Source organism: Pinus tabuliformis, chromosome 2_1 (genome assembly GCF_031772625.1).
Source record: "Pinus tabuliformis cultivar Carrire ecotype Pingquan chromosome 2_1, CPIR1, whole genome shotgun sequence".
NCBI lineage: Eukaryota > Viridiplantae > Streptophyta > Pinopsida > Pinales > Pinaceae > Pinus > Pinus tabuliformis.
This window is the reverse complement of record NC_142299.1, coordinates 771,375,903-771,387,206: the sequence shown is the minus strand read 5'-3', so window position 1 is coordinate 771,387,206 and position 11,304 is coordinate 771,375,903. Positions and strand designations below refer to the sequence as shown.

Below are 11,304 nucleotides of genomic sequence, written 5' to 3'. Positions count from 1 at the left end.
TATGAACAAGGAGAGGTAAGTAACAATACTGGTCTGAATTCATTATTCGCTTTATATTGTCATGTTGATGACCCAGTCCATTTTGAAGATGCTGTAAATGAAGATAAATGGATTGAAGCAATGAATGAAGAAATTGGTGCAATTGAGAAGAGTAAAACATGGGAGTTAGTGGACCTCCCTGTAGGCAAAGATGCCATTGGAGTTAAGTGGGTCTATAAGACCAAAAGCAATGCTGAAGGCAAGATTGACAGGCACAAAGCAAGACTTGTTGTGAAAGGCTACAAGCAGCAACAAGGCAAAGACTATGATGAAACCTTTGCACCAGTAGCAAGGATGGAAACAGTCAGAACAGTGTTGTCTATTGCAGCACAACACAAATGGAAGATTTATCAGATGGATGTTAAATCTGCATTTCTGAATGGAGTGTTAAAAGAAGAGGTTTATGTTGAACAACCTCCAGGCTATGAAGTTGAAGGCCAAGAGCATAAAGTTTGTAAACTGAAGAAGGCTCTTTATGGGATGAAGCAAGCTCCAAGAGCATGGTACAGCAGAATAGATGCTTACCTGATTGAGAATGGGTTTGACAAGTGTGATGGTGAACCCACACTCTACATAAAGGAGAATGACGGTAAGATTCTTATCGTTGTTCTGTATGTAGATGATTTGATTTTTACAAGCAATGATGCTTCACTCATTGCTGTTTTTAAAGCAGTCATGAAAAGTGAATTTGAAATGACTGATTTAGGCTTCTTAAGATATTTTCTTGGAATTGAAGTAGACCAAAGTGATAATGGCGTTTTCATTTCTCAAGATAAATATGTAGAAGCGGTGTTAAAGAGATTTAACATGCAGAACAGCAAGGCAGCTGTGACTCCAACTGTAGTGGGGTTGAAATTGACCAAAGAAGACAGCAGCAAGGATTTTGATCCAAAATTATACAAGAGCATAGTTGGCAGCCTTATGTACTTAACTGCAACTAGGCCGGACATTATGCATGCTGTAAGTTTAATCTCCAGATTTATGGAAAGACCGAAAGAGACTCATTGGCAAGCAGCCAAGAGGATTCTAAGGTATGTGAATGGAACGAAGGGGTTTGGTATTTTATACTCCTCTTCTGAAAGTTTCATGTTGACAGGTTACACTGACAGTGATTGGGCTGGAAGTGTTGATGATAGGAAAAGCACATCAGGATATGTGTTTCATATGGGATCGGGAGCCATCTCATGGGCTTCCAAGAAGCAACCAGTCGTAGCTTTGTCAACAGCAGAGGCAGAATATGTGGCAGCAACAGCAGCAGCATGCCAAGCAGTGTGGCTGAGAAGAGTTCTCAGAGATTTGTGTCATGAACAAGGAAAGGGCACAACCATTTACTGTGACAATAGCTCAGTAATAGCATTGTCTAAAAATTCTGTTTTTCATAAAAGAACAAAGCACATAGACACCAAATTTCACTTCATACGTGAATTGGTTAACAATGGTGAGATTGTTTTGCAGCACTGCAGAACAGAGGATCAGCTAGCTGATATCTTGACAAAACCATTGGCAAAGAAAAGCTTTGATCATTTCAGGAAATGCCTGGGTATGCAGAAAAAACCCAGCAGTTAAAATTAAGGGGGAGTGTTGGAATGATAATTTTAATCTGCCGACAGCTGAACAACGATTAGACTTTCCCTGCAATGCGATCTGATCGCATATCGCATTTTTTCCCTCGTCACCCTTCGCTGCATGCTTGATTGTCTGCGATGCGATATTTGCGATGCGATCACAAATCACAGATCGCATAATTTAAAGGTTATAGAGGCGGTGGCATCATCCTTCTCTTCTTGCGATGCGATGGTGTGATAAGCCATGCATTAAATTCCAGCAAGATATTTTCAACCGTGTAATAAATGATATTTACTAGGGTTGGTAAATGTAGGTGAAATCTTAAATTTTACTATTTTTTTATTTTCACGGAAGTGGGGAAAAGCAACACGTATTGTAAAAGATATTTTGTATTGTTCATTGTATATATAAAAATAATATGCAAGAGTAGAGACGAGAGGAGAGTATTAGCCAAGAAGAACTCTTTCTTCTCTGCAACGCACAGCAGTGCTGAAAATATTACTTTCTGAGATAGTGGAATCAAATTCTGGAACTGTAGTTCCTGTTGCAAATCCCTCCGAGTCGAGGAAGACAAATTCTGTAACAGTTTTTATTATTATTTATATGATTAAAGATCCTGTAGAAAACCAGAGCGTTGTTCTCTGTGCAAATTTATTTTGTGTTTGAAATAAACAGAAATTTCCAACAGTAGTAATGAATTTGACTTGATGTGTGTGGAGCAAGGAACACAAACTTTTTTGTACACCATTTCTCTCACACTCCCTGCACATATTTTTTCCACACACCAAAACATTAGTAGTAGTTTGATATTAAACTTTCAATTGGGAAACAAAATAAACGATATTTTATAAAAGAAAAAAGCGCAAAAGTTTGTAAATTAGTTCAACCCCCAACCGTCACTCACCCCTACCTCAGGGTAGGGTATTTGAATCATGTCTGACATCATTGGGCAAAGAAATAGGAGTATTAGGCATAACAAAGTTAGTGTCAATGGCATAACATAGCCAGTGTCAATGTGAGAGCACTCACTAACTAAATGGCCACTTGCAAAACTAGTCTTTTTTTAATGGCCACTTGCAAAACTAGTCTTTTTTTCATTTAAAAATGATTTGTGAGACACTGAGAAATAGGAAAAATAAACGGCACTCCACCCAAGCTATTATGTCCCATCAAAGTTACCAATCAAAAAATAAGAAATACATTTTTCAAAAATTATAAAATTATTTTAATAATTTAAAAAAAAATTGTGAATAAAAAAAATTCCCTAAAACTTTGGATATGCACATGAAAATGGTAAAAAAACTCAGCAAACTAATCTAGAATGAAAGGACTTTGACTAGCTAGGCTAGTGTTATAGTCTCTCCCAAGGAAGGGATAACTAATAATGTTCATAGATGTGTTGAGGAATCAATATGAGTAAATTTTAAATCATGCAACGATGACAAGTCATAGAACTGTTCTAATAATGTAGGTTTGAACTTTAAAATAAGTTTGAAAGTGGATAAGAAATGCTAACTGACTTTGTTCCATTACTTATGACATTTTTTTCTATCTTCTATTTTTTTAACATAAAAAATTAAATGGTAAATTTTTGAATGTGAATGTTATTTTTATTTTTTTTTAAATTAAATTCGATTATATCTGAAAAATATATATATAAAAACAGATTACATTAGAGAGTGAAACACTCCATACAATTTCTTCATCTCTACTAATATCAAACCTCAGAATAGAATGTAAATACTATCAATTATAAATAAAATATTACATTAAGGAAAAAACGTTTTAAAATTAATTTATTAAATTCCAATATAAAACATCAACTATAATAAAACAATGTGTTTTATTCTCCTGCATTATAGTAAAACAAAATATAACTAATCCATTAATTTAGTTAATTAAAAACCTTAAATAATAAATTTGCTAAATAAAAGAACCAATAAAAATACTATTTAATTTAGACTATTTTTTTAATCTGGTGAACGTTAAAATTTCATTTCATATTCAAATTATCTTTTTAAAACAAAATGGTGTTTGAAACCTGCATAGTTTCTACGCTCCGATTATGGGATGAGAGAACTTGGCTTACCGTTGTGGAATTACACGTAAAACGCAGCAGGGACGTATTGACAGATGTATGGTGGAATTCAGTATATGTTATATATGTCATGGAATCGATCTGCTATTCATCAATTGGTAAACGGAACGACGCACGTGGTCAGGCTGCTGACAAAACGTGTTCTCCTTTATTCACACACGTCGCGTGGCTTATTTTTTGGGGATTTTACGCTGGAACATATTCCATGCTACAGGTAGAAAAACTCATTTAGCTTATGACACCATTAAAATCCGAATATTGTAGTTTTGGAGAAATGGAATTGTTCAAGAAATAGGTGTGGAAAAGGCGTTTTTACAGCTGGTAATATATAAATGAATTTAATCTAGGTTGGAGATCAGTTTGTGTAATATAAATAATCTTTAACTTGTAATTAAATAAATCTAGATTGACTCATATATAAAACTCTAAAAACTATAATATAATCGCCAAAAAATCAACTCCATATCAAATTAATCAACCTAACAAACTCAACTCAATTCCCATCAACACTAGTAAAACAAGGTCTACTGGCGTAGCAGCCTTCCCTGCCGATGTGCAAGATGTGCAATTTCAAAACAAAAATGCGATTTCAAATCATAAATTCTTGTTGCTTGAATGTAGCGATAAAATTGATAAACAAATAATTTGATAAATTATTTGAAATGTTTTGTTTCTGGGATGTAGAGATGAAATTGATAAATAAATAAGTTGGTAAATCAATGTTCAAAACAGTTTTAAGTTAATTTCTTTAATTTGTATTTAAGATTTAAATTTCAATGTGCTTTATATACGTTTCACATAGCTTAATGGTACCAAATCAATGTTTACCTTTACCTTTACCTTTAGGTTGTATTAAATATTTAACAACGTTTCAAAACAATAATAAATATGTTGTCATTTTTAGGCCGATAGGCCTTCCTTTGGAACAGACTTTCGTCGTCCTTTTCATTCTAACGTTGACACCTGTCATTAACAGCCAAATTGACATTTGGGTATTTTGCATCTTGCAGTTTCGCATTTGTTATGCCACTGTGTGCGCTATTATTGTGGAACGTGTGCCCAACCTGCGTGTGGTGCGGTGAACGTGCCTTTCTCCATGGCGGTCTCGAATCTTCACCCATGAAGCCGGCAGAAATATCTGCAAATTTGTTACAGACACTCTTCTCTACGCCATTTTCCCGGACTTCGCATTACCAGACTCGATGTCAGCCGAAGAAACCGAGTCCCGATTGAAAGAACTCCAGGTACAATGTCTAGACACAATTTCAGATTTCGATAAGGATTATATATGGCAACACTAATCATTCAACCCGCTGTAACCTCATCGTGTCCCTGTACTCTCAATTCCAATCTCCGGGACTCGAACCCGCGGGCTTCCGTTCCATTTGCCGGTGAAACCCTCAGTATGGGACTCCTTGCGGGCTCTCACGGGTGGTTTTGTGCAAACCAGAGCTAGCGATGTTGTTCAGAACGCTATAAACAGTCGTATTAAAGGTCATCCCGATAAAGCTAGGGTTAACATGCATAGGGTCAGGGTTCGAGTTTCTCTGAGCATGGCTCAGGTTTTGAAGCACGATGAGCACTTGATTTCTAAGGCGGTGGAGGCCTTTTATGAACGGGACGTGGATTCCATGAGGGCGGCGTCTCGGATGGAGAAGTTTTTGTGCAATAAGGAGATGGTAGATGTCTCTGTGAGGATGTCAAGGGCCATGTATGCTCAGTTCGTGCAGCAAGCCTTTCAGGCACCGCGTTGCTATCCAATACCGCCTCTGTCGTCTCCAAATTACAAGGAGGCGGAACTGGGTATGAAGATAAGTTGTGGATTTGAGATGATGTATCAGCAGAGATCGCATTATCAGTAAGAGATGGAGAATGCAGAACTCGGACTAAGTGGCTCAGGGGTTGCTAAAGTCCAAAGCTCGGCACTGAAAGCAGCGAGGAGTAGAGATATTGGATGGGAGGCATTCAGGAGAAGCTTTGAGAACAGGGGTTATTTCAGGGGTCTTCTTGAAGGTTCGAAGGAGCATAAGAAGCTTATGGATGAAGCATTGGACTATTACAGAAATACCACACTCTTCTCCAGAGTCAGGTAAGCTTAATTTTTTTTTCACAGATCATCCATCTGATGCACTACCTCCTCAATTTAAGTACACATTATTAGCAGTGAGAAACGTCATAAAATCAAATAATTTCTTTTATTTATTCTATATCTGGCAACTTATTTTTTTTACATGGATGGTAAACCTGGAAAGGATATCTACCCACCCTCATACATTTGAGCGAAGAACTGGTACCTTGCCAGCACGATACCATAATCTGCCGGTAGGTTAAAGAAATTCCTTTATTTATTCGTAAATGGGAATATATTATCTTTACCTGGATGGTAAACCTTGTAAGAAGCTCTACCCACCCTCACACATTTGAGCGAAGAACTGGTAACTTGCCAGGACCATACCATAATCCGCATACCTCAATAATATTCAATATAGTCAAGAGCCACACCTGGCAAATCTCATTCAAGGGAGGAGCATGCCTGTTAGGATTAGAAACCGTGTGTGCCCAGATAGTGCACACATGTATATATTAAACACGCCTCCAAGTTCTATCGATAAAAAAATATACAGTACAATGAACATATTACGCAAAAAAGGTAGATAGCAGAAAGGCTTTTCCCATAGAAACATATAAAGGGCAGGTAACGTACAAAACACAGCTGTACAGAGTCCAGACACAATCAAATTGCACCCCTTAATGAAGACACATGCCTTCATGCAAGAGTGCAGCATGTGCCTGGTAGTGAAACAGAAATCAAACTATTCCTTTGCAACTTTTCAGGCATCATGCGAAGGAGTGACATATGTCTGGTCAGGAAGCACAACTAACCTATTAACTATTACCTATAAAATGTTGAAGGGGTGTGAGGGGAAACACCACATCCCCACAGGATATGCAGATTTGAGACAACTCAAGTCCATTAGACCCCAGCCAGCAAGAGCACCCTTGATGGGCCACAACAAGTCAGCAATGGCATGGGAGTGGCAGAAAAGGTTTATTTTCATATGCCTTGCAAACAGCATCACATGCACCAGTAGGCAAATTGAAACTGAGAAATGCTTCAGCAGTAAAGAAACTGTGCTGTGGCTGGAAATAAAGGGCATCATGGCTTTTTCCCAAAGCAAATTGATATCAGCTCTGCTATATGAGGATAGGACAGATAAGGTCAAATTAAAATGATTATAAAATGCAAACCAATCCTCCAAGGCCTACTAATTTGCACATACCAATTCGAAATCATAGGTCAACCTTACCAAATTCATCATATTACTGTCCAGTAAGTAGTTGACTACGTCATAATTTTATGTTCATTGAAAGAGAAGGCTTAATGACATACGCATTTGTGTGTTGATATCTGGGTGTAAGTAATGCATTAGCATATGTGTTACCATTTAACTTAATATCTGTAGTAACCATTCAATTGGTTTTATTTACAATTCTTGCAGGCTTGAAAGAAAAATATGACAAAGCAATGAGGAGAAATGATGTGAAGGCCATTGTTGTCACTGGTATGCAACTTTGCAGAAGGGATGGAAACTGTACTAAATGTTCAATGGTGTTATAAATCTTTATATATATTCATATATATAGAGAGAGATGTAAATGCTTCTGTTCAAAAATCGAGATGATTTCATGTCTATGTCTCTGTTTTGGCATTGTTAGGTAATGGAAGCATATTCTCAGGTGGTTTTGACATCAACGTTCTCCAGGAAGTACAACAGACTGGTATGCCAAACTAAGTTTTCATACAAAATTCAAATTCTGTTGTAGATTGTTTCAAAGGTTTCCATGTTTTCTCATATTCAATTCTCTGTAACTGTGTATCTAGCAGGGAACTTGTCACATTTGGGTAGAGTTTCTGTTGATCTTATGATCAATACTATTGAAGGTAGGCGTTTGTTATATATGTTGCTTTTTTTTTGTTTTCACTAAAGTTGCAAGTTGTTGGTGATATGTAAGGCTGAAGTGGGGGTACTGTATCTCGGGAATGTTAGCTATTATCAAATCCACAAATAATGTATAAGATAGAGGAATGTTGCTTTTACTTTGACTTGTCATTTCAAAAAACATTATCAATTCTTGTAAAAGACATTTTGTTGGATCGTTATTTTCCATATGTTATTTGAATACTATAAAGTGAAATTATCATACCCTTGACATTTTGAGCTTTTCTAGGAATGTGCCAAAATATGGATACCTAGGCTTATTGTAGAGTATAGTTGGATTTGATGGTACAGTTAAAAGTAGCATTCTTATAGCATAGTTAGGAACTCATCAATGTATTGGTAAAGGATTCTACATGTTTTCTTGTATTGTAATACGTAGCTGGATATGTTGATATTGTTAACATAAAAAAATTAAGATTCTGATGGATGTTTAGGCACCCCTGAAAGTTTGGAAAAGGATTCTATGTGTTTTTAGGATGGAACTTTTTTTCTGGCTCTGACCTTTTTGGCCTTTTGGTGTTGTTATAGAGGCTAAGAAACCTTCCGTAGCTGCTATTCAAGGGCTTGCGCTTGGTGGTGGATTAGAATTAGCAATGGTATGTGGCAATGATTTTCCATCTCTTGTAATTTTATGTTTTGGAAGGGGAATTTTGGGAACTTACATGTTTTGAGTTATCATGGATGTATTTAATTTACACAGTCTTGTCATGCTCGTATTTCAACCCCAAAAGCACAGCTTGGGTTTCCAGAACTTCAATTTGGGATTATTCCAGGATTTGGAGGTAAGATTTCTCAATGTACATTTATCTGTCTCAGCGGGGCTGACTTCATACTGTGGTATAGCCAATTTTAATCTTACTATGAATTATCTGGAAAATAGGTAATGATTTGTTTCCAGCGCTGAAGACTCTTAAATGAAGAAGGCGGCATGCAGGCTTTTATATTTTATATTTTATTGCGAAGTTATTTGTGGCTTCTTGAGGGTTGATTTTCCCATGCTTTAAACCTGTCAGATCATTGGACTATCATAGCTCCTAGCGTGCACGTTATTGTTGTATCTATGAATGGGTTTTTCTGCTTCTTGGCTTCGATCATGACTATATGGGGTGGCCTTCTGTATCATGAAGGGTACATGGATTTTGTTACAGAGTTTCAGAATTGTATGTTTGAGAATACTTATTTGCTCAAGGCTACTGAGGAAAACAAGGTTAAGGTGTTTGGGAAGGATTTCATGGGGTGGGCTAATCCCCAGACTGCAGATGATTCTGTCTGGGAAGATGCAGAGGAGAGCTTGGGGCTGGAGGACGAGGATAGGGATTTGAATGAAGAGATTGAGGAGGCTACTAATGGTGGTATACAGAGCTTGGCCATGGGTGCCCTGGGTCATAGCTTTTTTGTCGGTGAGACTGGCATTGAGGCAGCCAAGAATTTTCACCATGGGATCCATGGGAAGGGCATGTCTGTGAAGTTCAGGTAGGGGGATTTGGGGGGTGATGGGTCTTATTACTCTACACCGAAGAAGGGTCTTCTCATGAGAGCAGAGACCAATATGATGTTGATGAGCCCTGCCAAGCAGGGCAAGCCTCATGCTGCAAGGGTTCACCAGCTGGATATTGAGACTGGGCAGGTTGTGGCAGAATGGAAGTTTGAGAAGGATGGGACTCCCATCACGATGCGGGATATTACAAATGTTAGCAAGGGTGCACAGTTGGATGCTGCAGAGTCGACCTTCATGGGGCTTGATGACAATAGGCTGTGCAGGTGGGATATGAGGGATAGGCATGGTATTGTTCAACAGTCTGTCAACACGGTTTCGAATTGGGCCAATGGTCATCAATTTGCCAGAGGTACAAATTTTCAGTGCTTTGCAACTACTGGGGATGGATGTGTGGTGATTGGATCCAGTGATGGGAAGATTCGGCTTTATGGGAAAACATCTATGAGGGTGGCAAAAACAGCGTTTCCAGCTCTTGGATCACCGATCACACATGTTGATGTTACTTATGATGCGAAGTGGATTCTTGGGACTACTAATACCTATCTTATTCTTATCAGTACTGTCTTCACGGTTAAAGATGGACAGTCAAAGACAGGAGTTTCTGGGCGGAAGGGGCACAAGATTCCAGCTCCGAGATTGCTCAAGCTTACTCCAGTGGATGCACATTTGGCTGGAAAGGATAAGTTCCATGGTGGTCAGTTCTCTTGGGTAAGTGTTACTAATATGCATTTTGGTCTTCTGATTTGTATTGTTTTTCTTCCCCTTATGTTGTTTATTTGACTTTAATGTCCTGTTCAATTTTGAACTCCAACTACTACTTGTTTCAAAGTATGTATTGAAAATCATTGGTTTCCATTTCATGAAAAGTAAATTAATGAATGTTTCTATCCATTGCACTCGCAAAATTGTAAACCAAAAATTGAACAAATTTCTATAAGCCAGGGTAGCTATTAGCCATGGGGTTGTACTAGTGTTTGGTCACATTTAAGCATTTTCTAAACCAGCAAAGTTTTTTTGAAAGGGCACAGCCTAATTATTCTAAGTTTTAGTTTTTTTTCATCTGAATTCGGAGATGCAAATTTTGACCAGATTGTTATTGGTTGCTGTTTAATTTTTATTTTTTTTAATGTATAAATGGATTCAATTCGCTTAAAACCCAGTTTTTCCAAACAGAATCTAGTGATACAATCTTTGACTATATCGTGATTTGTTGTTGTTTAAAATTCATTTTTGAATGCACAAATCAATTCAGTGCCCTGAAAAACCCTTGGGATACTAGCCGCCTTCACGGCCCAAACTTGTGATTTCAATAAATCCCACCTGGATTCCAGACAAAATTGATAAAAAAAAAATATGCTTGAGAAAGAACCAAACATAGAAGAATTAGACTATGATGTTTTGAAAAGCAGTGATATTGTATGAAAAAATAAAAAACAGAGTACCTAAGTTGCTCAGAACTTCATTAATACTTTTGGGGACTTCTTTCAAAGTTTAAGACTTTTTTATGTACAACAAATCCGTTTCTCTTAATGAACTGCACTATCCAAATTTGGTGTCGTTTCTGGACAGTAATATTTCTGGTACAGAAATGGTATGGAAATGCGGCCAACATGCAATTAGCCTTTTCTAAAATAAATTAGTCTCTGCACCTGGAACCAAAGTTTGAGATCTTCAACGGGCATTAGATGGTGAATTTCAACGTTTTGTTGCTTGGTCGAATTATCTGGTTGAATATCCAGTAATTTGTGGGGCCTTTAAAATAGCATCTTTAATTTTCAGACCAAACATCCTATTTTACTTGGCAAACCGTCTCAGCTTGTTGCTACATGGCTCATCACCTTTCTTTCAAGAAAATTCGCGAACACTGGGCAGTGGTCTTTGTCATGACCCTGACCCTTACATTTAACACACCATACCTCGTCGCGCACCTCTGGGCGAGCTGTCCTGTCTTGTTTCAGACTCTGCATCTCAAGGCAAAAGTTTTTCAACTGCGCGTGGATCTGCTGAACTCCCATGTTAGAATCCTATGTCAGGGTCTCATGCAGTCTCATCACAATCTCCAAGGCCACGGCCTAAGTTGTTAGCCTATATTGTGACAGCGC

The 11,304-nt window shown here is 37.7% G+C and overlaps 1 pseudogene across 1 annotated transcript; it reads left to right on the top strand.

Moving 5' to 3' along the window:
- The first annotated feature begins 4,688 nt into the window (after positions 1–4,688).
- On the top strand, positions 4,689–10,080 carry LOC149202853 (protein CYPRO4-like; annotated as a pseudogene). Its single transcript, XR_016253911.1, has 7 exons — positions 4,689–5,792; positions 7,204–7,266; positions 7,421–7,483; positions 7,590–7,646; positions 8,233–8,300; positions 8,405–8,486; positions 8,718–10,080. The product of XR_016253911.1 is annotated as a protein CYPRO4-like (transcript).
- Positions 10,081–11,304: the final 1,224 nt, after the last annotated feature.